Source organism: Coregonus lavaretus (assembly GCF_964263955.1).
Source record: "Coregonus lavaretus genome assembly, chromosome: 16".
Taxonomy (NCBI): Eukaryota; Metazoa; Chordata; class Actinopteri; order Salmoniformes; family Salmonidae; genus Coregonus; species Coregonus lavaretus.
Window position 1 is genome coordinate 34,377,956 of NC_140003.1, and position 25,708 is coordinate 34,403,663.

Consider the following 25,708-nt stretch of genomic DNA (forward strand, 5'->3'; position numbering starts at 1 on the left):
AAAGAGGGATGCTAGAGACTGAGAAAGAGAGGGGGATGGCTAGAGTGATAGAGAGGGATGTTAGAGAGTGAGAAAGAGAGGGGGATGGCTAGAGAGTGAGTAAAAGAGAGGGATGCTAGAGAGTTAGAAAGAGGGGGGTGGCTAGATAGTGAGAGAGGGATGCTAGAGAGTGAGAAAGAGAGGGGGTGGCTAGAGTGAGAAAGAGAGGGGGATGCTAGAGACTGAGAAAGAGAGTGGGATGCTAGAGGCTGAGAAAGAGAGTGGGATGCTAGAGACTGAGAAAGAGAGTGGGATGCTAGAGACTGAGAAAGAGAGTGGGATGCTAGAGAGTGAGAAGGAGAGAGGGAAGGCTATAGACTGAAAAAGAGAGGGGATGGCTAGAGAGTTAAAAAGAGAGGGGGATGCTAGAGAGTGAGAAAGAGAGAGGGATGGCTAGGGAGTGAGAAAGAGAGAGGGATGGCTAGAGAGTGAGAAAGAGAGGGGGATGCTAGAGAGTGAGAAAGAGAGGGGGAGGCTAGAGAGTGAGAAAGAGAGGGGGATGGCTAGAGTGTGAGAAAGAGAGGGGGATGGCTAGAGAGTGAGAGGAATGCTAGAGAGGGATGCTAGAGAGTGAGAAAGAGGGATGCTAGAGAGTGAGAGAGGGATGGCTAGAGAGGGGGATGCTTGAGAGTGAGAAAGAGAGGGGGATGCTAGAGAGTGAGAAAGAGAGGGGGATGGCTAGAGAGTGAGAAAGAGAGAGGGATGCTAGAGTGAGAAAGAGAGGGGGATGCTAGAGAGTGAGAAAGAGAGAGGGATGCTAGAGAGTGAGAAAGAGAGAGGGATGCTAGAGAGTGAGAAAGAGAGAGGGATGCAAGAGTGAGAAAGAGAGGGGGGTGGCTAGAGAGTGAGAAAGAGAGGGGGGTGGCTAGAGAGTGAGAAAGAGAGGGGGATGGCTAGAGAGAGAAAGAGAGGGGGATGGCTAGAGAGTGAGAAAGAGAGGGGGATGCTAGAGAGTGAGAAAGAGAGGGGGATGGCTAGAGAGTGAGAAAAAGAGAGGGATGCTAGAGAGTTAGAAAGAGGGGGGTGGTTAGAGAGTGAGAAAGAGAGGGATGCTAGAGAGTGAGAGAGGGATGCTAGAGAGTGAGAAAGAGAGAGGGATGGCTAGAGAGTGAGAAAGAGAGGGGGATGGCTAGAGAGTGAGACAGAGGGGGGTGGCTAGAGAGTGAGAACAAGGGGGGTGGCTAGAGAGTGAGAAAGAGATGCTAGAGAGTGAGAAAGAGAGGGGGATGGCTAGAGAGTGAGAAAGAGAGGGGGGTGGCTAGAGAGTGAGAAAGAGAGGGGGATGGCTAGAGAGTGAGAAAGAGAGAGGGATGGCTAAAGAGTGAGAATGAGAGAGGGATGCTAGAGAGTGAGAAAGAGAGGGGGATGGCTAGAGAGTGAGAAAGAGAGAGGGATGGCTAGGGAGTGAGAAAGAGAGAGTTATGGCTAGAGAGTGAGAAAGAGAGGGGGATGCTAGAGAGTGAGAAAGAGAGGGGGAGGCTAGAGAGTGAGAAAGAGAGGGGGATGGCTAGAGAGTGAGAGGAATGCTAGAGAGGGATGCTAGAGAGTGAGAAAGAGGGATGCTAGAGAGTGAGAGAGGGATGGCTAGAGAGGGGGATGCTTGAGAGTGAGAAAGAGAGGGGGATGCTAGAGAGTGAGAAAGAGAGAGGGATGCTAGAGAGTGAGAAAGAGAGGGGGATGGCTAGAGAGTGAAAAAAAGAGGGGGATGGCTAGAGAGTGAGAAAGAGAGGGGGGTGGCTAGAGAGTGAGAAAGAGAGAGGGATGCTAGAGAGTGAGAAAGAGAGAGGGATGCTAGAGAGTGAGAAAGAGAGGGGGATGGCTAGAGAGTGAAAAAAAGAGGGGGATGGCTAGAGAGTGAGAAAGAGAGGGGGGTGGCTAGAGAGTGAGAAAGAGAGGGATGGCTAGAGAGAGAAAGAGAGGGGGATGGCTAGAGAGTGAGAAAGAGAGGGGGATGCTAGAGAGTGAGAAAGAGAGGGGGATGGCTAGAGAGTGAGAAAAGGAGAGGGATGCTAGAGAGTTAGAAAGAGGGGGGTGGTTAGAGAGTGAGAAAGAGAGGGATGCTAGAGAGTGAGAGAGGGATGCTAGAGAGTGAGAAAGAGAGGGTGATGGCTAGAGAGTGAGAAAGAGAGGGGGATGGCTAGAGAGTGAGAAAGAGGGGGGTGGCTAGAGAGTGAGAAAGAGATGCTAGAGAGTGAGAAAGAGAGGGGGATGGCTAGAGAGTGAGAAAGAGAGGGGGATGGCTAGAGAGTGAGAAAGAGAGGGGGATGGCTAGAGAGTGAGAAAGAGAGAGGGATACTTTAGTGAGAAAGAGAGAGGGATGCTAGAGAGTGAGAAAGAGAGGGGGATGGCTAGAGAGTGAAAAAGAGAGGGGGATGGCTAGAGAGTGAGAAAGAGAGGGGGATGGCTAGAGAGTGAGAAAGAGAGGGATGGCTAGAGAGTGAGTGAGGGATGCTAGAGAGTGAGAAAGAGAGAGGGATGGCTAAAGAGTGAGAATGAGAGAGGGATGCTAGAGTGAGAAAGAGAGGGGGATGGCTAGAGAGTGAGAAAGAGAGGGGGATGGGTAGAGAGATTGAGAAAGAGAGGGGGATGGCTAGAGAGTGAGAAATAGAGAGGGATGCTAGAGTGAGAGAGGGATGGCTAGAGAGTGAGAAAGATAGACGGATGGCTAGAGAGTGAGAGAGGGATGCTAGAGAGTGAGAAAGAGAGAGGGGTGGCTAAAGAGTGAGAAAGAGAGGGGGATGCTTTAGAGTGAGAAAGAGAGGGGGATGCTTTAGAGTGAGAAAGAAAAAGGGATGCTAGAGAGTGATAGAGAGAGGGATGCTAGAGAGTGAGAAAGAGAGGGGGATGGCTAGAGAGTGAGAAAGAGAGGGGGATGGCTAGAGAGTGAGAAGGAGAGGGGGATGGCTAGAGAGTGAGAAAGAGAGAGGGATGGCTAGAGAATGAGAAAGAGAAGGGGATGGCTAGAGAGTGAGAAAGAGAGAGGGATGGCTAGAGAATGAGAAAGAGAGAGGGCTGGCTAGAGTGAGAGAGGGATGCTAGAGAGTGAGAAAGAGAGGACGATGGCTAGAGAGTGAGAAAGAGAGAGGGATGGCTAGAGAATGAGAAAGAGAGAGGGCTGGCTAGAGAGAGAGGGATGGTAGAGAGTGAGAAAGAGAGGACGATGGCTAGAGAGTGAGAAAGAGAGAGGGATGGCTAGAGAGTGAGATAGAGAGTGAGAAAGAGAGAGGGATGCTAGAGAGTGAGAAAGATAGAGGGATGCTAGAGAGTGAGAAAGAGAGGGATGGCTAGAGAGTGAAATAGACAGGGATGGCTAGATAGTGAGAAAGAGAGGGGGATGCTAGAGAGTGAGAAAGAGAGAGAGATGCTATGGAGTGAGAAAGAGAGGGGGATTGCTAGGGAGTGAGAGAGTGGGGGATGGCTAGAGAGTGAGAAAGAGAGGGGGATGGCTAGAGAGTGAGAAAGAGGGGGGTGGCTAGAGAGTGAGAAAGAGGGGGGTGGCTAGAGAGTGAGAAAGAGATGCTAGAGAGTGAGAAAGAGAGGGGGATGGCTAGAGAGTGAGAAAGAGAGGGGGGTGGCTAGAGAGTGAGAAAGAGAGGGGGATGGCTAGAGAGTGAGAAAGAGAGAGGGATGCTTTAGTGAGAAAGAGAGAGGGATGCTAGAGAGTGAGAAAGAGAGGGGGATGGCTAGAGAGTGAGAAAGAGAGGGGGATGGCTAGAGAGTGATAAAGAGAGAGGGATGGCTAGGGAGTGAGAAAGAGAGAGGGATGGCTAGAGAGTGAGAAAGAGAGGGGGATGCTAGAGAGTGAGAAAGAGAGGGGGAGGCTAGAGAGTGAGAAAGAGAGGGGGATGGCTAGAGTGTGAGAAAGAGAGGGGGATGGCTAGAGAGTGAGAGGAATGCTAGAGAGGGATGCTAGAGAGTGAGAAAGAGGGATGCTAGAGAGTGAGAGAGGGATGGCTAGAGAGGGGGATGCTTGAGAGTGAGAAAGAGAGGGGGATGCTAGAGAGTGAGAAAGAGAGGGGGATGGCTAGAGAGTGAGAAAGAGAGAGGGATGCTAGAGTGAGAAAGAGAGAGGGATGCTAGAGAGTGAGAAAGAGAGAGGGATGCTAGAGAGTGAGAAAGAGAGAGGGATGGCTAGAGTGAGAAAGAGAGAGGGATGGCTAGCGAGTGAGAGACGGGGATGGCTAGCGAGTGAGAGAGAGGGGGATGGCTAGAGAATGAGAATGAGAAAGAGAGAGGGGTGGCTAGAGAGTGAGAAAGCGAGGTGGGTGGCTAGAGAGTGAGAAAGAGAGAGGAATGGCTAGAGTGAGAGAGTGAGAAAGACAGAGGAATGGCTAGAGTGAGAGAGTGAGAAAGAGAGAGGAATGCTAGAGAGGGGGATGGCTAGAGAGTGAGAAAGATAGAGGGATGCTAGAGAGTGAGAAAGAGAGTGAGAAAGAGAGAGGGATGCTAGAGAGTGAGAAAGAGAGGGGGATGGCAAGAGAGTGAGAAAGAGAGAGGGATGCTAGAGAGTGAGAAAGAGAGGGGGATGCTAGAGAGTGAGAAAGAGAGGGGGATGCTAGAGAGTGAGAAAGAGAGGGGGATGGCTAGAGAGTGAGAAAGAGAGGGATGGCTAGAGAGTGAGTGAGGATGCTAGAGAGTGAGAAAGAGAGAGGGATGCTAGAGATTGATAAAGAGAGAGGGATGGCTAGAGAGTGAGAAAGAGAGAGGGATGGCTAGCGAGTGAGAGACAGGGGGATGGCTAGCGAGTGAGAAAGAGAGAGGGATGGCTAGAGTGAGAAAGAGAGGGGGATGGCTAGAGTGAGAAAGAGAGGGGGATGGCTAGAGAGTGAGAAAGAGAGGGGGATGCTAGAGAGTGAGAAAGAGAGAGGGATGCTAGAGAGTGAGAAAGAGAGAGGGATGCTAGAGTGAGAAAGAGAGAGGATGGCTAGAGAGTGAGAAAGAGAGTTGGATGCTAGAGTGAGAAAGAGAGAGGGATGCTAGAGAGTGAGAAAGAGAGGGGATGGCTAAAGAGTGAGAAAGAGAGGTGGATGCTAGTGAGAAAAAGAGAGGGATGGCTAGAGAGTGAGAAAGAGAGTGGGATGCTAGAGAGTGAGAAAGAGAGCGGGATGGCTAGAGAGAGAAAAAGAGAGCGATGGCTAGAGAGTGAGAAAGAGGGGGATGGCTAGAGAGTGAGAAAGAGAGGGGGATGGCTAGAGAGTGAGAAAGATGGCTGTCTAGAGAGTGAGAAAGAGAGGGGGTGGCTAGAGAGTGAGAAAGAGAGGGGGATGGCTAGAGAGTGAGAAAGAGAGGGGGATGGCTAGAGAGTGAGAAAGAAAGAGGGATGCTAGAGACTGAGAAAGAGAGGGGGATGGCTAGAGTGATAGAGAGGGATGTTAGAGAGTGAGAAAGAGAGGGGGATGGCTAGAGAGTGAGAAAAAGAGAGGGATGCTAGAGAGTTAGAAAGAGGGGGGTGGCTAGATAGTGAGAGAGGGATGCTAGAGAGTGAGAAAGAGAGGGGGTGGCTAGAGTGAGAAAGAGAGGGGGATGCTAGAGACTGAGAAAGAGAGTGGGATGCTAGAGGCTGAGAAAGAGAGTGGGATGCTAGAGACTGAGAAAGAGAGTGGGATGCTAGAGACTGAGAAAGAGAGTGGGATGCTAGAGAGTGAGAAGGAGAGAGGGAAGGCTATAGACTGAAAAAGAGAGGGGATGGCTAGAGAGTTAAAAAGAGAGGGGGATGCTAGAGAGTGAGAAAGAGAGAGGGATGGCTAGGGAGTGAGAAAGAGAGAGGGATGGCTAGAGAGTGAGAAAGAGAGGGGGATGCTAGAGAGTGAGAAAGAGAGGGGGAGGCTAGAGAGTGAGAAAGAGAGGGGGATGGCTAGAGTGTGAGAAAGAGAGGGGGATGGCTAGAGAGTGAGAGGAATGCTAGAGAGGGATGCTAGAGAGTGAGAAAGAGGGATGCTAGAGAGTGAGAGAGGGATGGCTAGAGAGGGGGATGCTTGAGAGTGAGAAAGAGAGGGGGATGCTAGAGAGTGAGAAAGAGAGGGGGATGGCTAGAGAGTGAGAAAGAGAGAGGGATGCTAGAGTGAGAAAGAGAGGGGGATGCTAGAGAGTGAGAAAGAGAGAGGGATGCTAGAGAGTGAGAAAGAGAGAGGGATGCTAGAGAGTGAGAAAGAGAGAGGGATGCAAGAGTGAGAAAGAGAGGGGGGTGGCTAGAGAGTGAGAAAGAGAGGGGGGTGGCTAGAGAGTGAGAAAGAGAGGGGGATGGCTAGAGAGAGAAAGAGAGGGGGATGGCTAGAGAGTGAGAAAGAGAGGGGGATGCTAGAGAGTGAGAAAGAGAGGGGGATGGCTAGAGAGTGAGAAAAAGAGAGGGATGCTAGAGAGTTAGAAAGAGGGGGGTGGTTAGAGAGTGAGAAAGAGAGGGATGCTAGAGAGTGAGAGAGGGATGCTAGAGAGTGAGAAAGAGAGAGGGATGGCTAGAGAGTGAGAAAGAGAGGGGGATGGCTAGAGAGTGAGACAGAGGGGGGTGGCTAGAGAGTGAGAACGAGGGGGGTGGCTAGAGAGTGAGAAAGAGATGCTAGAGAGTGAGAAAGAGAGGGGGATGGCTAGAGAGTGAGAAAGAGAGGGGGGTGGCTAGAGAGTGAGAAAGAGAGGGGGATGGCTAGAGAGTGAGAAAGAGAGAGGGATGGCTAAAGAGTGAGAATGAGAGAGGGATGCTAGAGAGTGAGAAAGAGAGGGGGATGGCTAGAGAGTGAGAAAGAGAGAGGGATGGCTAGGGAGTGAGAAAGAGAGAGTTATGGCTAGAGAGTGAGAAAGAGAGGGGGATGCTAGAGAGTGAGAAAGAGAGGGGGAGGCTAGAGAGTGAGAAAGAGAGGGGGATGGCTAGAGAGTGAGAGGAATGCTAGAGAGGGATGCTAGAGAGTGAGAAAGAGGGATGCTAGAGAGTGAGAGAGGGATGGCTAGAGAGGGGGATGCTTGAGAGTGAGAAAGAGAGGGGGATGCTAGAGAGTGAGAAAGAGAGAGGGATGCTAGAGAGTGAGAAAGAGAGGGGGATGGCTAGAGAGTGAAAAAAAGAGGGGGATGGCTAGAGAGTGAGAAAGAGAGGGGGGTGGCTAGAGAGTGAGAAAGAGAGAGGGATGCTAGAGAGTGAGAAAGAGAGAGGGATGCTAGAGAGTGAGAAAGAGAGGGGGATGGCTAGAGAGTGAAAAAAAGAGGGGGATGGCTAGAGAGTGAGAAAGAGAGGGGGGTGGCTAGAGAGTGAGAAAGAGAGGGATGGCTAGAGAGAGAAAGAGAGGGGGATGGCTAGAGAGTGAGAAAGAGAGGGGGATGCTAGAGAGTGAGAAAGAGAGGGGGATGGCTAGAGAGTGAGAAAAGGAGAGGGATGCTAGAGAGTTAGAAAGAGGGGGGTGGTTAGAGAGTGAGAAAGAGAGGGATGCTAGAGAGTGAGAGAGGGATGCTAGAGAGTGAGAAAGAGAGGGTGATGGCTAGAGAGTGAGAAAGAGAGGGGGATGGCTAGAGAGTGAGAAAGAGGGGGGTGGCTAGAGAGTGAGAAAGAGATGCTAGAGAGTGAGAAAGAGAGGGGGATGGCTAGAGAGTGAGAAAGAGAGGGGGATGGCTAGAGAGTGAGAAAGAGAGGGGGATGGCTAGAGAGTGAGAAAGAGAGAGGGATACTTTAGTGAGAAAGAGAGAGGGATGCTAGAGAGTGAGAAAGAGAGGGGGATGGCTAGAGAGTGAAAAAGAGAGGGGGATGGCTAGAGAGTGAGAAAGAGAGGGGGATGGCTAGAGAGTGAGAAAGAGAGGGATGGCTAGAGAGTGAGTGAGGGATGCTAGAGAGTGAGAAAGAGAGAGGGATGGCTAAAGAGTGAGAATGAGAGAGGGATGCTAGAGTGAGAAAGAGAGGGGGATGGCTAGAGAGTGAGAAAGAGAGGGGGATGGGTAGAGAGATTGAGAAAGAGAGGGGGATGGCTAGAGAGTGAGAAATAGAGAGGGATGCTAGAGTGAGAGAGGGATGGCTAGAGAGTGAGAAAGATAGACGGATGGCTAGAGAGTGAGAGAGGGATGCTAGAGAGTGAGAAAGAGAGAGGGGTGGCTAAAGAGTGAGAAAGAGAGGGGGATGCTTTAGAGTGAGAAAGAGAGGGGGATGCTTTAGAGTGAGAAAGAAAAAGGGATGCTAGAGAGTGATAGAGAGAGGGATGCTAGAGAGTGAGAAAGAGAGGGGGATGGCTAGAGAGTGAGAAAGAGAGGGGGATGGCTAGAGAGTGAGAAAGAGAGGGGGATGGCTAGAGAGTGAGAAAGAGAGAGGGATGGCTAGAGAATGAGAAAGAGAAGGGGATGGCTAGAGAGTGAGAAAGAGAGAGGGATGGCTAGAGAATGAGAAAGAGAGAGGGCTGGCTAGAGTGAGAGAGGGATGCTAGAGAGTGAGAAAGAGAGGACGATGGCTAGAGAGTGAGAAAGAGAGAGGGATGGCTAGAGAATGAGAAAGAGAGAGGGCTGGCTAGAGAGAGAGGGATGGTAGAGAGTGAGAAAGAGAGGACGATGGCTAGAGAGTGAGAAAGAGAGAGGGATGGCTAGAGAGTGAGATAGAGAGTGAGAAAGAGAGAGGGATGCTAGAGAGTGAGAAAGATAGAGGGATGCTAGAGAGTGAGAAAGAGAGGGATGGCTAGAGAGTGAAATAGACAGGGATGGCTAGATAGTGAGAAAGAGAGGGGGATGCTAGAGAGTGAGAAAGAGAGAGAGATGCTATGGAGTGAGAAAGAGAGGGGGATTGCTAGGGAGTGAGAGAGTGGGGGATGGCTAGAGAGTGAGAAAGAGAGGGATGGCTAGAGAGTGAGTGAGGGATGCTAGAGAGTGAGAAAGAGAGAGGGATGGCTAAAGAGTGAGAATGAGAGAGGGATGCTAGAGAGTGAGAAAGAGAGGGATAGCTAGAGAGTGAGAAAGAGAGAGGGATGGCTAGTGAGTGAGAGACGGGGATGGCTAGCGAGTGAGAAAGAGAGGGGGATGGCTAGCGAGTGAGAAAGAGAGGGGGATGGCTAGCGAGTGAGAAAGAGATGGGGATGGCTAGAGAGTGAGAAAGAGAGGGGGATGGCTAGAGAGTGAGAAAGAGAGAGGGATGCTAGAGTGTGAGAAAGAGGGGACGATGGCTAGAGAGTGAGAAAGAGAGGACGATGGCTAGAGAGTGAGAAAGTGAGGGGGGTGGCTAGAGAGTGAGAAAGAGAGAGGGATGGCTAGAGAGTGAGATAGAGAGTGAGAAAGAGAGAGGGATGCTAGAGAGGGGGGTGGCTAGAGAGTGAGAAAGATAGAGGGATGCTAGAGAGTGAGAAAGAGAGGGGGATGGCTAGAGAGTGAGAAAGAGAGGGATGGCTAGAGAGTGAAATACACAGGGATGGCTAGATAGTGAGAAAGAGAGGGGGATGCTAGAGAGTGAGAAAGAGAGGGGGATAGCTAGAGAGTGAGAAAGAGAGGGGGATGGCTAGAGAGTGAGAAAGAGAGGGATGGCTAGAGAGTGAGTGAGGGATGCTAGAGAGTGAGAAAGAGAGAGGGATGGCTAAAGAGTGAGAATGAGAGAGGGATGCTAGCGAGTGAGAGACAGGGGGATGGCTAGCGAGTGAGAAAGAGAGGGGGATGGCTAGAGAGTGAGAAAGAGAGAGGGATGCTAGAGTGTGAGAAAGAGAGGGATGGCTTGAGAGTGAGTGAGGGATGCTAGAGAGTGAGAAAGAGAGGGGGATGGCTAGAGAGTGAGAAAGAGAGGGGGTTGGCTAGAGAGTGAGAAAGAGAGGGATGGCTAGAGAGTGAGTGAGGGATGCTAGAGAGTGAGAAAGAGAGAGGGATGGCTAAAGAGTGAGAATGAGAGAGGGATGCTAGAGATTGAGAAAGAGAGAGGGATTGCTAGAGAGTGAGAAAGAGAGAGGGATGGCTAGCGAGTGAGATACAGGGGGATGGCTAGCGAGTGAGAAAGAGAGGGGGATGGCTAGAGAGTGAGAAAGAGAGAGGGATGCTAGAGTGTGAGAAAGAGAGGGGGATGCTAGAGAGTGAGAAAGAGGGGGATGGCAGAAAGTGAGAAAGAGAGAGGGATCGCTAGAGTGAGAAAGAGAGGGGGATGGCTAGAGAGTGAGAAAGAGAGAGGGATGGCTAGAGAGTGAGAAAGAGAGAGGGATGCTAGAGTGAGAGAGGGATGGCTAGAGAGTGAGAAAGAGAGAGGGATGGCTAGAGAATGAGAAAGAGAGGGCTGGCTAGAGTGAGAGAGGGATCCTAGAGAGTGAGAAAGAGAGGACGATGGCTAGAGAGTGAGAAAGAGAGGACGATGGCTAGAGAGTGAGAAAGTGAGGGGGATGGCTAGAGAGTGAGAAAGAGAGAGGGATGGCTAGAGAGTGAGAAAGAGAGAGGGATGCTAGAGAGTGAGAAAGAGAGGGGGATGGCTAGAGAGTGAGAAAGAGAGGGATGGCTAGAGAGTGAAATAGACAGGGATGGCTAGATGGTGAGAAAGAGAGGGGGATGCTAGGGAGTGAGAAAGAGAGAGGGATGCTAGGGAGTGAGAAAGAGAGGGGGATAGCTAGAGAGTGAGAAAGAGAGGTGGATGGCTAGAGAGTGAGAAAGAGAGGGATGCTAGAGAGTGAGAAAGAGAGAGGGATGGCTAAAGAGTGAGAATGAGAGAGGGATGCTAGCGAGTGAGAAAGAGAGGGGGATGGCTAGCGAGTGAGAAAGAGAGGGGGATGGCTAGAGAGTGAGATAGAGAGAGGGATGCTAGAGTGTGAGAAAGAGAGAGGGGTGGCTAGAGAGTGAGAAAGAGAGGGGGGTGGCTAGAGAGTGAGAAAGAGAGGGATGGCTAGAGAGTGAGTGAGGGATGCTAGAGAGTGAGAAAGAGAGAGGGATGGCTAAAGAGTGATAATGAGAGAGGGATGCTAGCGAGTGAGAGACAGGGGGATGGCTAGCGAGTGAGAAAGAGAGGGGGATGGCTAGAGAGTGAGAAAGAGAGAGGGATGCTAGAGTGTGAGAAAGAGAGGGATGGCTTGAGAGTGAGTGAGGGATGCTAGAGAGTGAGAAAGAGAGGGGGATGGCTAGAGAGTGAGAAAGAGAGGGATGGCTTGAGAGTGAGTGAGGCTAGAGAGTGAGAAAGATAGAGGGATGCTAGAGAGTGAGAAAGAGAGGGGGATGGCTAGAGAGTGAGAAAGAGAGGGATGGCTAGAGAGTGAAATACACAGGGATGGCTAGATAGTGAGAAAGAGAGGGGGATGCTAGAGAGTGAGAAAGAGAGGGGGATAGCTAGAGAGTGAGAAAGAGAGGGGGGTGGCTAGAGAGTGAGAAAGAGAGGGATGGCTAGAGAGTGAGTGAGGGATGCTAGAGAGTGAGAAAGAGCACTGCATCGCAGTGCTAACTGTGCCACTAGAGATCCTGGTTCGAATCCAGGCTCTGTCGTAGCCGGCCGCGACCGGGAGACTCATGGGCGGCGCACAATTGGCCCAGCGTCGTCCAGGGTATGGGGAGGGAATGGCCGGCAGGGATGTAGCTCAGTTGATAGGGCATGGCGTTTGCAACGCCAGGGTTGTGGGTTCGATTCCCACGGGGGGCCAGTATAAAAAAAAAAAAAAAAATTATTCACTAACTGTAAGTCGCTCTGGATAAGAGCGTCTGCTAAATGACTAAAATGTAAATGTAAATGTAATGAGAGAGGGATGCTAGCGAGTGAGAGACAGGGGGATGGCTAGCGAGTGAGAAAGAGAGGGGGATGGCTAGAGAGTGAGAAAGAGAGAGGGATGCTAGAGTGTGAGAAAGAGAGGGATGGCTTGAGAGTGAGTGAGGGATGCTAGAGAGTGAGAAAGAGAGGGGGATGGCTAGAGAGTGAGAAAGAGAGGGGGGTGGCTAGAGAGTGAGAAAGAGAGGGATGGCTTGAGAGTGAGTGAGGGATGCTAGAGAGTGAAAAAGAGAGAGGGATGGCTAAAGAGTGAGAATGAGAGAGGGATGCTAGCGAGTGAGAGACAGGGGGATGGCTAGCGAGTGAGAAAGAGAGGGGGATGGCTAGAGAGTGAGAAAGAGAGAGGGATGCTAGAGTGTGAGAAAGAGAGAGGGATGCTAGAGAGTGAGAAAGAGGGGGATGGCTAGAGAGTGAGAAAGAGAGAGGGATGCTAGAAAGTGAGAAAGAGAGACGGATGGCTAGACAGTGAGAAAGAGAGAGGGATGGCTAGAGAGTGAGAAAGAGAGGGGGATGGCTAGAGAGTGAGAAAGAGATAGGGATGGCTAGAGAGTGAAAAAGAGAGAGGGATGCTAGAGTGAGAGAGGGATGGCTAGAGAGTGAGTAAGATAGAGGGATGGCTAGAGAGTGAGAAAGAGAGGGCGATGGCTTTAGAGTGAGAAACAGAGAGGGATGCTAGAGAGTGAGAAAGAGAGAGGGATGTATGAGTGAGAAAGAGAGGGGGATGGCTAGCGAGTGAGAAAGAGAGGGGAATGGCTAGAGAGTGAGAGAGAGAGGGATGGCTAGAGAATGAGAAAGAGAGGGGGATGGCTAGAGAATGAGAATGAGAAAGAGAGGGGGATGGCTAGAGAGTGAGAAAGTGAGGTGGGTGGCTGGAGAGTGAGAGAGTGAGAAAGAGAGAGGAATGCTAGAGAGGGGGATGGCTAGAGAGTGAGAAAGATAGAGGGATGCTAGAGAGTGAGAAAGAGAGAGGGATGCTAGAGAGTGAGAAAGAGAGGGGGATGGCTAGAGAGTGAGAAAGAGAGGGGAATGGCTAGAGAGTGAGAGAGAGAGGGATGGCTAGAGAATGAGAAAGAGAGGGGGATGGCTAGAGAATGAGAATGAGAAAGAGAGGGGGATGGCTAGAGAGTGAGAAAGTGAGGTGGGTGGCTGGAGAGTGAGAGAGTGAGAAAGAGAGAGGAATGCTAGAGAGGGGGATGGCTAGAGAGTGAGAAAGATAGAGGGATGCTAGAGAGTGAGAAAGAGAGAGGGATGCTAGAGAGTGAGAAAGAGAGGGGGATGGCTAGAGAGTGAGAAAGAGAGAGGGATGCTAGAGAGCGAGAAAGAGAGGGGGATGCTAGAGTGAGAAAGAGAGGGGGATGGCTAGAGAGTGAGAAAAAGAGAGGGATGCTAGAGAGTAAGAAAGAGAGAGGGATGGCTAGAGAGTGAGAAAGAGAGGGATGGCTAGAGAGTGAGAAAGAGGCGGGTGGCTAGAGAGTGAGAAAGAGGCGGGTGGCTAGAGAGTGAGAAAGAGAGGGATGCTAGAGAGTGAGAAAGAGAGGGGGATGGATAGAGAGTGAGAAAGAGAGGGGGATGATTAGAGAGTGAGAAAGAGAGAGGTATGCTAGAGAGTGAGAGAGGGATGGCTAGAGAGTGAGAAAGAGAGAGGGATGCTAGAGTGAGAGAGGGATGGCTAGAGAGTGAGTAAGATAGATGGATGGCTAGAGAGTGAGAAAGAGAGGGGGATGGCTTTAGAGTGAGAAAGAGAGAGGGATGCTAGAGAGTGAGAAAGAGAGAGGGATGGCTAGAGTGAGAAAGAGAGGGGGATGGCTAGCGAGTGAGAAAGAGAGGGGGATGTCTAGAGAGTGAGAAAGAGAGGGGGATGGCTAGAGAGTGAGAAAGAGAGGGGAATGGCTAGAGAGTGAGAGAGAGAGGGATGGCTAGAGAATGAGAAAGAGAGGGGGATGGCTAGAGAATGAGAATGAGAAAGAGAGGGGGATGGCTAGAGAGTGAGAAAGTGAGGTGGGTGGGTGGAGAGTGAGAGTGAGAAAGAGAGAGGAATGCTAGAGAGGGGGATGGCTAGAGAGTGAGAAAGATAGAGGGATGCTAGAGAGTGAGAAAGAGAGAGGGATGCTAGAGAGTGAGAAAGAGAGAGGGATGCTAGAGAGTGAGAAAGAGAGGGGGATGCTAGAGTGAGAAAGAGAGGGGGATGGCTAGAGAGTGAGAAAAAGAGAGGGATGCTAGAGAGTAAGAAAGAGAGAGGGATGGCTAGAGAGTGAGAAAGAGAGGGATGGCTAGAGAGTGAGAAAGAGGCGGGTGGCTAGAGAGTGAGAAAGAGAGGGATGCTAGAGAGTGAGAAAGAGAGGGGGATGGATAGAGAGCGAGAAAGAGAGGGGGATGATTAGAGAGTGAGAAAGAGAGAGGTATGCTAGAGAGTGAGAGAGGGATGGCTAGAGAGTGAGAAAGAGAGGGGGATGGCTAGAGAGTGAGAAAGAGGGAGGGATGCTAGAGAGTGAGAAAGAGAGAGGGATGCTAGAGAGTGAGAAAGAGAGAGGGATGCTAGAGAGTGAGAAAGAGAGAGGGATGCTAGAGAGTGAGAAAGAGAGGGGGATGGCTAGAGAGTGAGAAAGAGAGAGGGATGGCTAGAGAGTGAGAAAGAGAGAGGGATGCTAGAGAATGAGAGTTACTGGTAGAGAGAGGAAGGCTGTATCCAGTCTGCTGTCTGTTGGTATTGATTGGGAGCAATGGCCTTCCTCTTCACAGTGGCATTAGCTTTCTTTCCCTCTATCCTTCTATCGCTCTCTCACTGTCTCCCTCTCTCTCTTTCTCTGACCTCACCATCATCCTTTTCTCTATTTCATTTACAACCACTCTTCTCTCTTTCCTATTTGGCACTGGGTGTGACTGTGAGTGTATGAGTGTGTGTTCTCTGAGCTGGTGAATGGGCATGGGTCTTACTGAAAAAGAGAGAGGGAGAGAGATTTTATCACTGTCTACTCTGCCATTTCCATGCCCATCTCATGTCCTCCAAGAGACAGGGCTTCCTGCTCAATAACATTACTGCCACTCAGACACACACTCAGCCCGGGCGCTGTCCTCTCAGTAAGGTAACTGACTCTGGTGAGAGTGCACCAGTGGAACCAGGAACAGCACCGCAGAACATTATGTGACGTCTCTAACAGAACACAACCGTGCAATGGAACCACAGAATAGAACCTGGAGCAGCAGGAATAGAACAGCCACTGCACAGCGGAACAAGATGGTAGATGGAAAAGTAGGAGAGGGAGTGAACAGAACACAGTGTTACAGGGAAGGCATAGGATCCATCTCAGTACTCTGAACAGAACACAGTGTGACAGGCAAGGCATAGGGTCCATCTCAGTACTCTGAAGTGGCTGCCTCTGCTTGTCTCCTGCCTCTCCTTCATTTGCACTTATGCTATGGCATGCAGTGTTTGTCGGAGTTGCTAGCTCAGGGCTGGAGAGATCGCAGTACAGTTCAGACACAGTACTCAGAGAATGAGAAAACATACAAGCATCCCTCTCAAAGGAGAGCAAGAGACGACACACACACACACACACACACAGTACAGACGCTGACAATCTTGGTTATTACCCATACAATAATGGAATAAATGTCAACGCGCGAGTGAGTGCTGCAGTTAGCTGCTGCCCACACTAACGAGCTAGGCTAATGCGAGAGGGTTTATCGTGTTAGCATTGTGTGGGGGGGCCAAAGAAGCACCAATGCGCCTCCGTTTTGATAAGATTAGCTTAGCTAAGTGCTAACCCTCAGAGGTACGCTGCCTCTTCTTTGTGTGAGATCAATGCAATGCAGCAGCTAGGCTACATGAATATGAATGCTACATGAATATGGATATGAATAGGAGAATGCTAATGCTGCATATGCGTAGGTTAGTAAGCTGGTTCTCATAAAACAGGCAGGAGACGAAGGCAAGGATGAACCCAGTTATTATTGAAGCCCGGGGACAAGCTAAGAGCGTGTGTGAGACATTGTGTTGCTTTGAAGTCTTATCTCGACAGAAAAGGGACAATTCAAGGTGCTTGTATTTCCACTTTTTCAGAGGAACTGCTAATAACCCCGCTCTGTCTGCCACACACACACACACACACACAAGGGTTTCCGTTAGGAAAATGTGGACAACGTGACCGGGAAGATTTTTCATTTACCGCCCATTTGAGAAATTTACCAGACACATATGCCTTGGATGTATAACCCATTAGGGCATCCACCCACGGTGCTCAGAATGACAGAAATCACATTTATATTATGATAATTCATTTTAACAAAACATGCAACTCCTGAAATGAAGCAGCCAATAAAACGTAATTTTCAAAAATTTGCCAAAATGCAATTCGCGGGAAAAAGGGAAAACACCATTTATAAACAGCTCACCTGATGCGAGCGGTATATGACAGAGATGATAATCTTAGTTAGAAACTTAGAAAAAGAGTGAATCTAAAGATGCAACAGCTAGGATGGGTTGCTAAGATGACTATAGGATTGTGCATTTGGCTTCTGGACAAAGAAAGAAAGTTGATATGAAAACCAATAGAACAGGAGAGAAATGAGGAAGTCTTTAATAGGCAGCGCGTGGCGAAAGGCCTGGCTGGTTATTGAGTTGTGGCTGTCAGTGAAAAGCATCTAAAATATGTGTGAAGATAATGTGTCTAGAGTACAATTTAAAATGTTGAGACATGAAGAAAGGGAGGGGTGTGTGGCGAAGATAGCCTATAGGCACGTCTCTCTCCAGAATGCATGTGCTCAGGTCTCCAGAATCCACTCAGCTCTCCAGAATGCATGCGTTCAGCTCTCCAGAATCCACTCAGCTGTCTTACGGCAATTCTTGCGCATTCATTGTTTCATGTGAATTGTTTTCTCTTTGATTTGTTTATTTTGATCAATTTCCCATTACATATGTCATCACTAGTAAATGTACCGTAACCTACCTTTGGCAGGAGTTAAGGAAGTGCAGCTCAGTTTTCATAAAGTTATGTAACATGTCTACAAATATACTTCATAAAGTATTCATACCCCTTTACTTATTCCACATTTTGTTGTGTTACAGCCTGAATTCAAAATGGATTAAATATATATTTTTTCTCACCGATCTACACACAATACCCCATAATGACAAAGTGAAAACGTGGATATTTGTTTTGTTGCACATTTATTGAAATGAAATACAGAAATATCTCATTTACATAAGTATTCACACCTGAGTCAATACTTTGTAGAAGCACCTTTGGCAGTGATTACAGCTGTGAGTCTTTCTAAGAGTTTGCCACACCTGGATTGTGAAACATTTGCCCATTTATAATTTTCAAAATTCTTTAATCTCTGTCAAATTGGTTGTTGATTATTGCTAGACAACCATTTTCAGGTCTTGCCATAGATTTTCAAGCAGATTTAAGTCAAAACTGTAACTAGGCCACTCAGCAACATTCACTGCCTTTTTGGTAAGCAACTCCAGTGTAGATTTGGCCTTGTGTTTTAGGTTATTGTCCTGCTGAAAGGTGAATTCAGATAATATAATAATAAGCCATTTAGCAGACGCTTTTATCCAAAGCGACTTAGTCATGCGTGCATAAATTTTTTGTGTATGGGTGATCCCGGGGATCGAACCCACTACCTTGCGTTACAAGCGCCGTGCTCTACCAGCTGAGCTACAGAGGACCACAGAAGCCCGGGGACAACAGATCCCAGTGTCTGTTGGAAAGCAGACTGAACCAGGTTTTCCTCTAGGTTTTTTCCTGTGCTTAGCTCCATTCCATTTATTTTTTATCCTGAAAAACTCCCCAGTCCTTAACAATTACAAGCATACCCATAACATGATGTAGCCACCACTATGCTTGAAAATATGGAGAGTGGTACTCACTAATATGTTTGGGGCCAATCCAATAGAACACAACACTTTGTGTTCAGGACAAAAAGTGAATTGCTTTGCCACATTCTTTTTAGTATTACTTTAGTGCTTTTTGTACTTTTCATTTTTCATTAATTTGTAAACAATTTGAATAACATAATTCCACTTTGACATTCTGAGGTATTGTGTGTAGGCCAGTGAATCTTAATTTAATCAATTTTAGATTCAGGCTGTAACACAACAAAATGTGGAAAAGATCAAGGGGTGTGAATACTTTCTGAAGGCACTGTGTGTTTGCTCTTGGTTCTTTGTTATATGGCCGAAAAGGTTGGAAAAGTGCTTCATCTATACATCTCCGTTTTGGATAGATAGCTCTTTGTGTTGTTTGTTTAGTGTGTTCCAATTTTCACAGAAGTGATTAGATGCTATGGATTCTTCAATCACATTGAGCTGTTTTCTGACATGCTGTTCCTTCTTTTTTTTTTCTTTTTTTTCTCTAGTGTTCTAGTGTTTCACCATAGGGAAGGCGTTGGTTCTGGTTTTCTGGGTCTCTGTGTTTTTGGTTGGATAGGTTTCTCAATTTCTTTCTTAGGTTTTTGCATTCTTCATGAAACCATTTGTCATTGTTGTTAGTTTTCTGCTAGATTTTTATTTTATTTGATATGTTCGCTGATAGGTCAAATATACTGTTCAGGCTTCCTACTGCAAGTTTACACCGTCGCTATTACAGGGAAACATTTTGTCCTGGAAGTTGTCTAGGAGGGATTTGTTGTTGGCCAATAGTTTTTTGGTAGGTTTCTACACTACTTTCATTCCATTTACAGCATTTCTTAATATCATGCTGTTTGTTTGGCTTCGATACCTCATGGTTGAGTATTGCGCTGTTCAAGCAGATTGTGATTTTGTTTTGTTTTGATAGCGGTGTTAGTTGGCTGACTGTGAATGCTCTGAGAGACTACAGTACTACTGCCAATGGATGAGCTGTAGGTGTACCTACCATAGGAGTCCCCTCGAAGCCTACCGTTGACTATGTACAGACCTAGCGTGCGACAGAGCTGTAAGAGTTGTGACCCATTTTTGTCGGTTGTTTTGTCGTAGTTCAAATCAAATCAAATTTTATTGGCCACATGTGCCGAATACAACAGGTGCAGACATTACAGTGAAATGCTTAATTACAGCCCTTAACCAACAGTGCATTATTTTTGATAAAAAAGTAGAATAAAACAACAAAAAAGTGTTGAGAAAAAAAGAGCAGAAGTAAAATTAAATAACAGTAGGGAGGCTATATATACAGGGGGGTACCGGTGCAGAGTCAATGTGCGGGGGCACCGGCTAGTTGAGGTAGTTGAAGTAATATGTACATGTGGGTAGAGTTAAAGTGACTATGCATAAATAATTAACAGAGTAGCAGCAGTGTAAAAATATGGGGTGGGGGTGGGGATGGGGGGGCAGTGCAAATAGTTTGGGTAGCCATGATTAGCTATTCAGGAGTCTTATGGCTTGGGGGTAGAAGCTGTTGAGAAGTCTTTTGGACCTAGACTTGGCACTCCGGTAACGCTTGTCGTGCGGTAGCAGAGAGAACAATCTATGACTAGGGTGGCTGGAGTCTTTGACAATTTTGAGGGCCTTCCTCTGACACCGCCTGGTATAGAGGTCCTGGATGGCAGGAAGCTTGGCCCCAGTGATGTACTGGGCCGTATGCACTACCCTCTGTAGTGCCTTGCGGTCGGAGGCCAAGCAGTTGCCATACCAGGCGGTGATGCAACCAGTCAGGATGCTCTCGATAGTTGTGGCATATTTTGGAGGGAATGCTGTCACCTCCAGGTAGGTGCTTGTCCCCCTGTGTGCTGAGGGTGTCAGGTTCTTGTCCAGTTCTGGCATTTAGGTCACCACAGACTAGTACACATCCCTGGGTCTGGAAATGGTTGATCTCCCCCTCTAGGATAGAGAAGCTGTCTTCATTAAAGTATTGGGATTCTAGTGGGGGGATATACTGTAGATGGCACACAGGAGGACATTTTTCTCTGTTTAGATTATTTCCTTTTTTATTCCTAGCCAAATGCAAAATGTTTCCTGTTTTGATTAATTTACCAAATTAGCATACCCCCTGTGTCCCTTCCTTGTGTAACACCTGGTAGTTTGGTGGATGGGACTACCAGCTCTCTGTAACCTAGTGGGCAACCAGTGGGTCCAGCTCCTCTATACCATGTTTATTGCATTATGATAAAGTCTGTATTTCTTTTATTTTGTGAAATCTGGGTTCCTGCTCTTTAGGCCAAAAGCAGATGACCTCCGACCTTGTATATTCCAGGATGAGATAGTAAAATCTTTGCGTTCCATTGTGTATGTGTGTGTGTGTGGAGGTAGTGCTGGTATCAGTTTAAAGAGATTAACATCGTGCCCACCACATTAGCATGCTAATACGCCCATCATTATTTGGAATGAGAAATTGTGATTTAATTCAAATGTCTACTGTAATGGATTCCAGTGTGGGCTCTAAAGCCCCAGGCTGTCTGTCTGAGCCTCAGTGTGGAATTGTGGGGAAACTAACTCTGAACACACTACACAGATACACTACACGGTACTACACAGTAGCAAGGAAATCTGAAGGCCTGATGGAGCTCTGCAGAGTATTCTCTAAACATGTCCCTCTGTGAAAGAATTCCACTCTGAAGGCCTCTGTGTAGATGACTACGTCCTCAATCTCCACGGTGTGAGCTAGCGCATACGTACATACACACACACACACACACACACACCACACTCTCCCTCCCTCCCTCTTTCGCTTGGAACAGGCGGGTGCAGACAGCAGACATATGCTGCCACCTGTGCCCTCGCGCTAGGGTTGAGCTCTGCCGGAGGGGACAGTTTGTGTGTGAGCCCCCCTGGTGTTGGCTCTAGCTCAGACAGACCGTTGCTCCTCTTATCTGCTACCCTGCTGGACTGGTGCCCAGTGGTTCTGTTCAACCTACTCTCACCCTGGACTGCACGTGCATATCCCCGCCACACACACACACACGTGTGTGTGTATATATATGTATGTATGCATGTATGCATGTATGCATGTATGTATGCATGCATGCATACATGCATACATGCATACATGCATACATACATACAGTGGGGAGAACAAGTATTTGATACACTGCCGATTTTGCAGGTTTTCCTACTTACAAAGCATGTAGAGGACTGTCATTTTTATCATAGGTACACTTCAACTGTGAGAGACGGAATCTAAAAAAAAAATCCAGAAAATCACATTGTATGATTTTTAAGTAATTAGTTTGCATTTTATTGCATGACATAATTATTTGATACATCAGAAAAGCAGAACTTAATATTTGGTACAGAAACCTTTGTTTGCAATTACAGAGATCATACATTTCCTGTAGGTCTTAACCAGGTTTGCACACACTGCAGCAGGGATTTTGGCCCACTCCTCCATACAGACCTTCTCCAGATCCTTCAGGTTTCGGGGCTGTCGCTGGGCAATACGGACTTTCAGCTCCCTCCAAAGATTTTCTATTGGGTTCAGGTCTGGAGACTGGCTAGGCCACTCCAGGACCTTGAGATGCTTCTTACGGAGCCACTCCTTAGTTGCCCTGGCTGTGTGTTTCATGTCGTTGTCATGCTGGAAGACCCAGCCACGACCCATCTTCAATGCTCTTACTGAGGGAAGGAGGTTGTTGGCCAAGATCTCGCGATACATGGCCCCATCCATCCTCCCCTCAATACGGTGCAGTCGTCATGTCCCCTTTGCAGAAAAGCATCCCCAAAGAATGATGTTTCCACCTCCATGCTTCACGGTTGGGATGGTGTTCTTGGGGTTGTACTCATCCTTCTTCTTCCTCCAAACACGGCGAGTGGAGTTTAGACCAAAAAGCTCTATTTTTGTCTCATCAGACCACATGACCTTCTCCCATTCCTCCTCTGGATCATCCAGATGACAGGCAAACTTCAGACAGGCCTGGACATGCGCTGGCTTGAGCAGGGGGACCTTGCGTGCGCTGCAGGATTTTAATCCATGACGGCGTAGTGTGTTACTAATGGTTTTCTTTGAGACTGTGGTCCCAGCTCTCTTCAGGTCATTGACCAGGTCCTGCCATGTAGTTCTGGGCTGATCCCTCACCTTCCTCATGATCATTGATGCCTCACGAGGTGAGATCTTGCATGGAGCCCCAGACCGAGGGTGATTGACCGTCATCTTGAACTTCTTCCATTTTCTAATAATTGCCCAAACAGTTGTAGCCTTCTCACCAAGCTGCTTGCCTATTGTCCTGTAGCCCATCCCAGCCTTGTGCAGGTCTACAATTTTATCCCTGATGTCCTTACACAGCTCTCTGGTCTTGGCCATTGTGGAGAGGTTGGAGTCTGTTTGATTGAGTGTGTGGACAGGTGTCTTTTATACAGGTAACAAGTTCAAACAGGTGCAGTTAATACAGGTAATGAGTGGAGAACAGGAGGGCTTCTTAAAGAAAAACTAACAGGTCTGTGAGAGCCGGAAGTCTTACTGGTTGGTAGGTGATCAAATACTTATGTCATGCAATAAAATGCAAATGACTTACTTAAAAATCATACAATGTGATTTTCTGGATTTTTGTTTTAGATTCCGTGTCTCACAGTTGAAGTGTACCTATGATAAAAATGACAGACCTCTACATGCTTTGTAAGTAGGAAAACCTGCAAAATCAGCAGTGTATCAAATACTTGTTCTCCCCACTGTACATATATATACACACACACGTGTGTGTGTGTGTGTGTGTGTGGCGGAGATATGCACGTGCAGCATGTCGTATTTTCCGCACTATAAGGCGCACCGGAGTATAAGCCGCAGCAGCTAAATTGAATGATGTGTACATATATAAGCCGCACTGGACTATAAGCCGCAGGTGTTTTAATGTTTAATTACCATATGTAAGGGTTCGTGCACAGAGGGGATTGTCGGGAAAGAGATGGCTGCTTGAGGAAGCTCCCATTTACTAACATTTCAACAAACAAGTTGCATATTTGCAAAACGTATTCAAGTGTTACCATTTAGTGCAATAGTAGCTACAGAACATATACTGTGCTGTGTAAACTGTACTGTATCACATAGCGTTTCAGACACACAAACTTTTCAACTTTCAAACTTAAACGGTGCGCTCCCAGCGCACATACCGGCAGTGATCTACAGCAGTGGTTTTCAACCAGTGGTCCTTGAGGGAGTGCTAGGGGTTCCCCAGCAAAATTAGTTAATAGCGTCACAATCATTTAACCACTTAACTTTGGTTATTTTTGAAAAACCTTGAAAAAGTGTGCACATCTTTGAATATTTATCTACAATATAGCCTACAGTAGTACCATAACAAAAAACAAAGCTTACAGCGCTTGACGAGGCAATATCAATGGCTAAATTGAATGTGTTTTTTTAAAAGTGCAAAATAAAGTGCCTGTAACACGACAGTAAGCGCATAAGCCTAAAGTTGCAGCAACACGGCTGCTTAAAATATACGGTAATCAGCCTACCAGAAAAGTCATTAATCCTCGTCTTCATCTTTTAGGCTAAGGTGCAGTACACGGCTGTAACCTGAAAAGTCAAGTCATTAATCCTCATCTCCGTCTTCTTCCTGCGTACTAAAACCACCAAAGTCCTCATCTTCAGTGTCGGAAACGAACAGGCTCAGGGTGGCTTCGTCAGCCACTCTCCTCTCTCCTTCGTTGTCGCTCTCAAAACCAACAAACTCCTCTTCGTCACTGTCGGAATCGAACAGCCTCTGAAGGGCCTCAGCTGTGGCGGCGTCCTCCTCTTCATCATGCAGCAGACCAGCCTTTCGGAACCCGTTAATGATCGTGGATGTTTTGACACTCCTCCACGCTATCAGGATCCACTCGCAAACTTGAGCGAAAGTTGCTTTTCGCATGCGACCAGTTTTGGTGAATGATTTATCGCCGCAAGTCATCCACGCCTCCCACTGAACGCGTAGTGCCACTTTGAACGCACGATTGACACTGATGTCGAGTGGCTGCAGATGCTTCGTTGTGCCCCCAGGAATCACAGCTGGAATCGAGTTTGTGCTCTTGATGGCTGCTTTCACATAATCCGTTATATGGGCCCTCATGCTGTCCAAAACGAGCAAAGCTTTTTTTTGGCAAAAGAATCCTCCAGGGCGCTTGACGTAGCACTCATTCAGCCACTCATTCATTACGCTTTCCATCATCCACCCTTTCTTGTTGACTTTAAAGGAGATGCCGTTCAGAATCTTTTCTTTTGGCATTGTAATCCGCTTAAAAATCACCATTGGCGGAAGCTTTAATCCAGATGCTGTGCAGCCAAGAACACAAGTGAAATTCGTTCTCTCGTGGCCAGTGGTTCTCAACGTGATGGACGATTCACCTTTCTTGTTAACAGTCCTAGTGAGAGGCAGGTCAAACGTCAAAGGCACTTCATCCATATTTATGATCTGGTCCGGTCCGATGGAATATTCCTCTATCTTTCTTTGTGTGAATTCGCCGAAGTTTGTTATTTTTTCCTGGTGTTCGGGAGGGAGTTGCTGACACACAGTCGTCCGCGCCCTGATGGACAGTCCCTTTCGTCTCATAAATCTGAAACACCAGGATGGTCCACCTCTAAAATTTTCAATTTTCATTTCGGTGGCGACTGTTTCAGCTTTCAGTCGGATCTGCACGGTGTAAACACCTCGGCCGTCTGCTCTCTGTGTGTTCACCCAATCTTCAAGAAAGTCTTCAAGTTTGGGCCATCTGCTTTTATTACCTCTGAAAGCTTTTTTTGACTTTTTGCATTGAGACAGTTCTTCCCGCTGGCGTCTCCAACATCTCACCATTGACTCATTGATGCCAAGGCCAGATTGACTGCCTTTAACTTAAAAGCTGCATCATATGCATTTCTACGTTTGTTTTCCATAATGAGGGTTTGTGCATGAAAACTTCCTTTGCACAAACTGTCTCGCTCTCGTAATGTCTGTCTCTCTTGCTCTCGTTCTGTCTCTCGTTCTGTCTCTCGTACCACTCTCGGTTCCACTTTTACTTTTGCGCGCTACCTGTCTCACTCTTTTCCGGCCTCAAGCTTTTCCTGCTGGAGCCCGCCGCTTAAAGGTGGGGGGCGCGGACCGGTCATAGAGCCCATAGAGTTAAAGTTGGTGGACTGTAACCTGTAAAATCCATAGATTTAGGAGGTCTTCTAGTGGCCGTTAGCTGTAAAAATCCATAGATTAGCCGCACCGTTATATAAGCGGCAGGGTCGAAAAATGGGAAAAAAGGCGCGGCTTATAGTCCGAAAATTACGGTGTATATGTATGTGTATGTATATATATATATATATATATATATATATATATATATATATATATATATATATATATATATATACACACACAGTGGGGAGAGCAAGTATTTGATACACTGCCGATTTTGCAGGTTTTCCTACTTACAAAGCATGTAGAGGTCTGTAATTTTTATCATATTTGGGCTGTAACTCTAATGAACTTATCCTCTGCAGCAGAGGTAGCTCTGGGTCTTCCATTCCTGTGGCGGTCCTCATGAGAGCCAGTTTCATCATAGCACTTGATGGTTTTTGCGACTGCACTTGAAGAAACTTTAAAAGTTCTTGAAGTTTTCCGGAAAATAGTAAAAATGAAGAGAAACCCTTGAATGAGTAGGTGTGTCCAAACTTTCGACTGGTACTGCCAAGAGTGTGCAAAGCTGTCATCAAGGCAAAGGGTGGCTATTTGAAGAATCTCAAATCTCAGATATATTTTGATTTGTTTAACACTTTATTTTTTACTACATGATTCATATGTGTTATTTCATAGTTTTGATGTCTTCACTATTATTCTACAATGTAGAAAATAGTAAAAATAAAGAAAAACCCTTGAATGAGTAGGTGTTCTAAAACCTTTGACCGGTGGTGTACATACAGTTGAAGTCGGAAGTTTACATACACCTTAGCCAAATACATTTAAACTCAGTTTTTCCCAGTGGGTCAGAAGTTTACACACACTCAATTAGTATTTGGTAGCATTGCCTTTAAATTGTTTAACTTGGGTCAAACGTTTCGGGCAGCCTTCCACAAGCTTCCCTCAATAAGTTGGGTGAATTTTGGCCCATTCCTCCTGACAGAGCTGGTGTAACTGAGTCAGGTTTGT

At 47.5% G+C, this 25,708-nt stretch overlaps 1 pseudogene across 1 annotated transcript in view; it reads left to right on the forward strand.

The window, feature by feature from the left end:
• Positions 1-211: 211 nt before the first annotated feature.
• LOC311143806 (immunoglobulin superfamily member 3-like) overlaps positions 212-25,708 on the forward strand; it is an 89,260-nt pseudogene continuing 63,763 nt past the window's right edge. The window contains exon 1 of the transcript in view: positions 212-329. The product of the transcript in view is annotated as an immunoglobulin superfamily member 3-like (transcript). The remainder of the gene's footprint in view (positions 330-25,708) is intronic.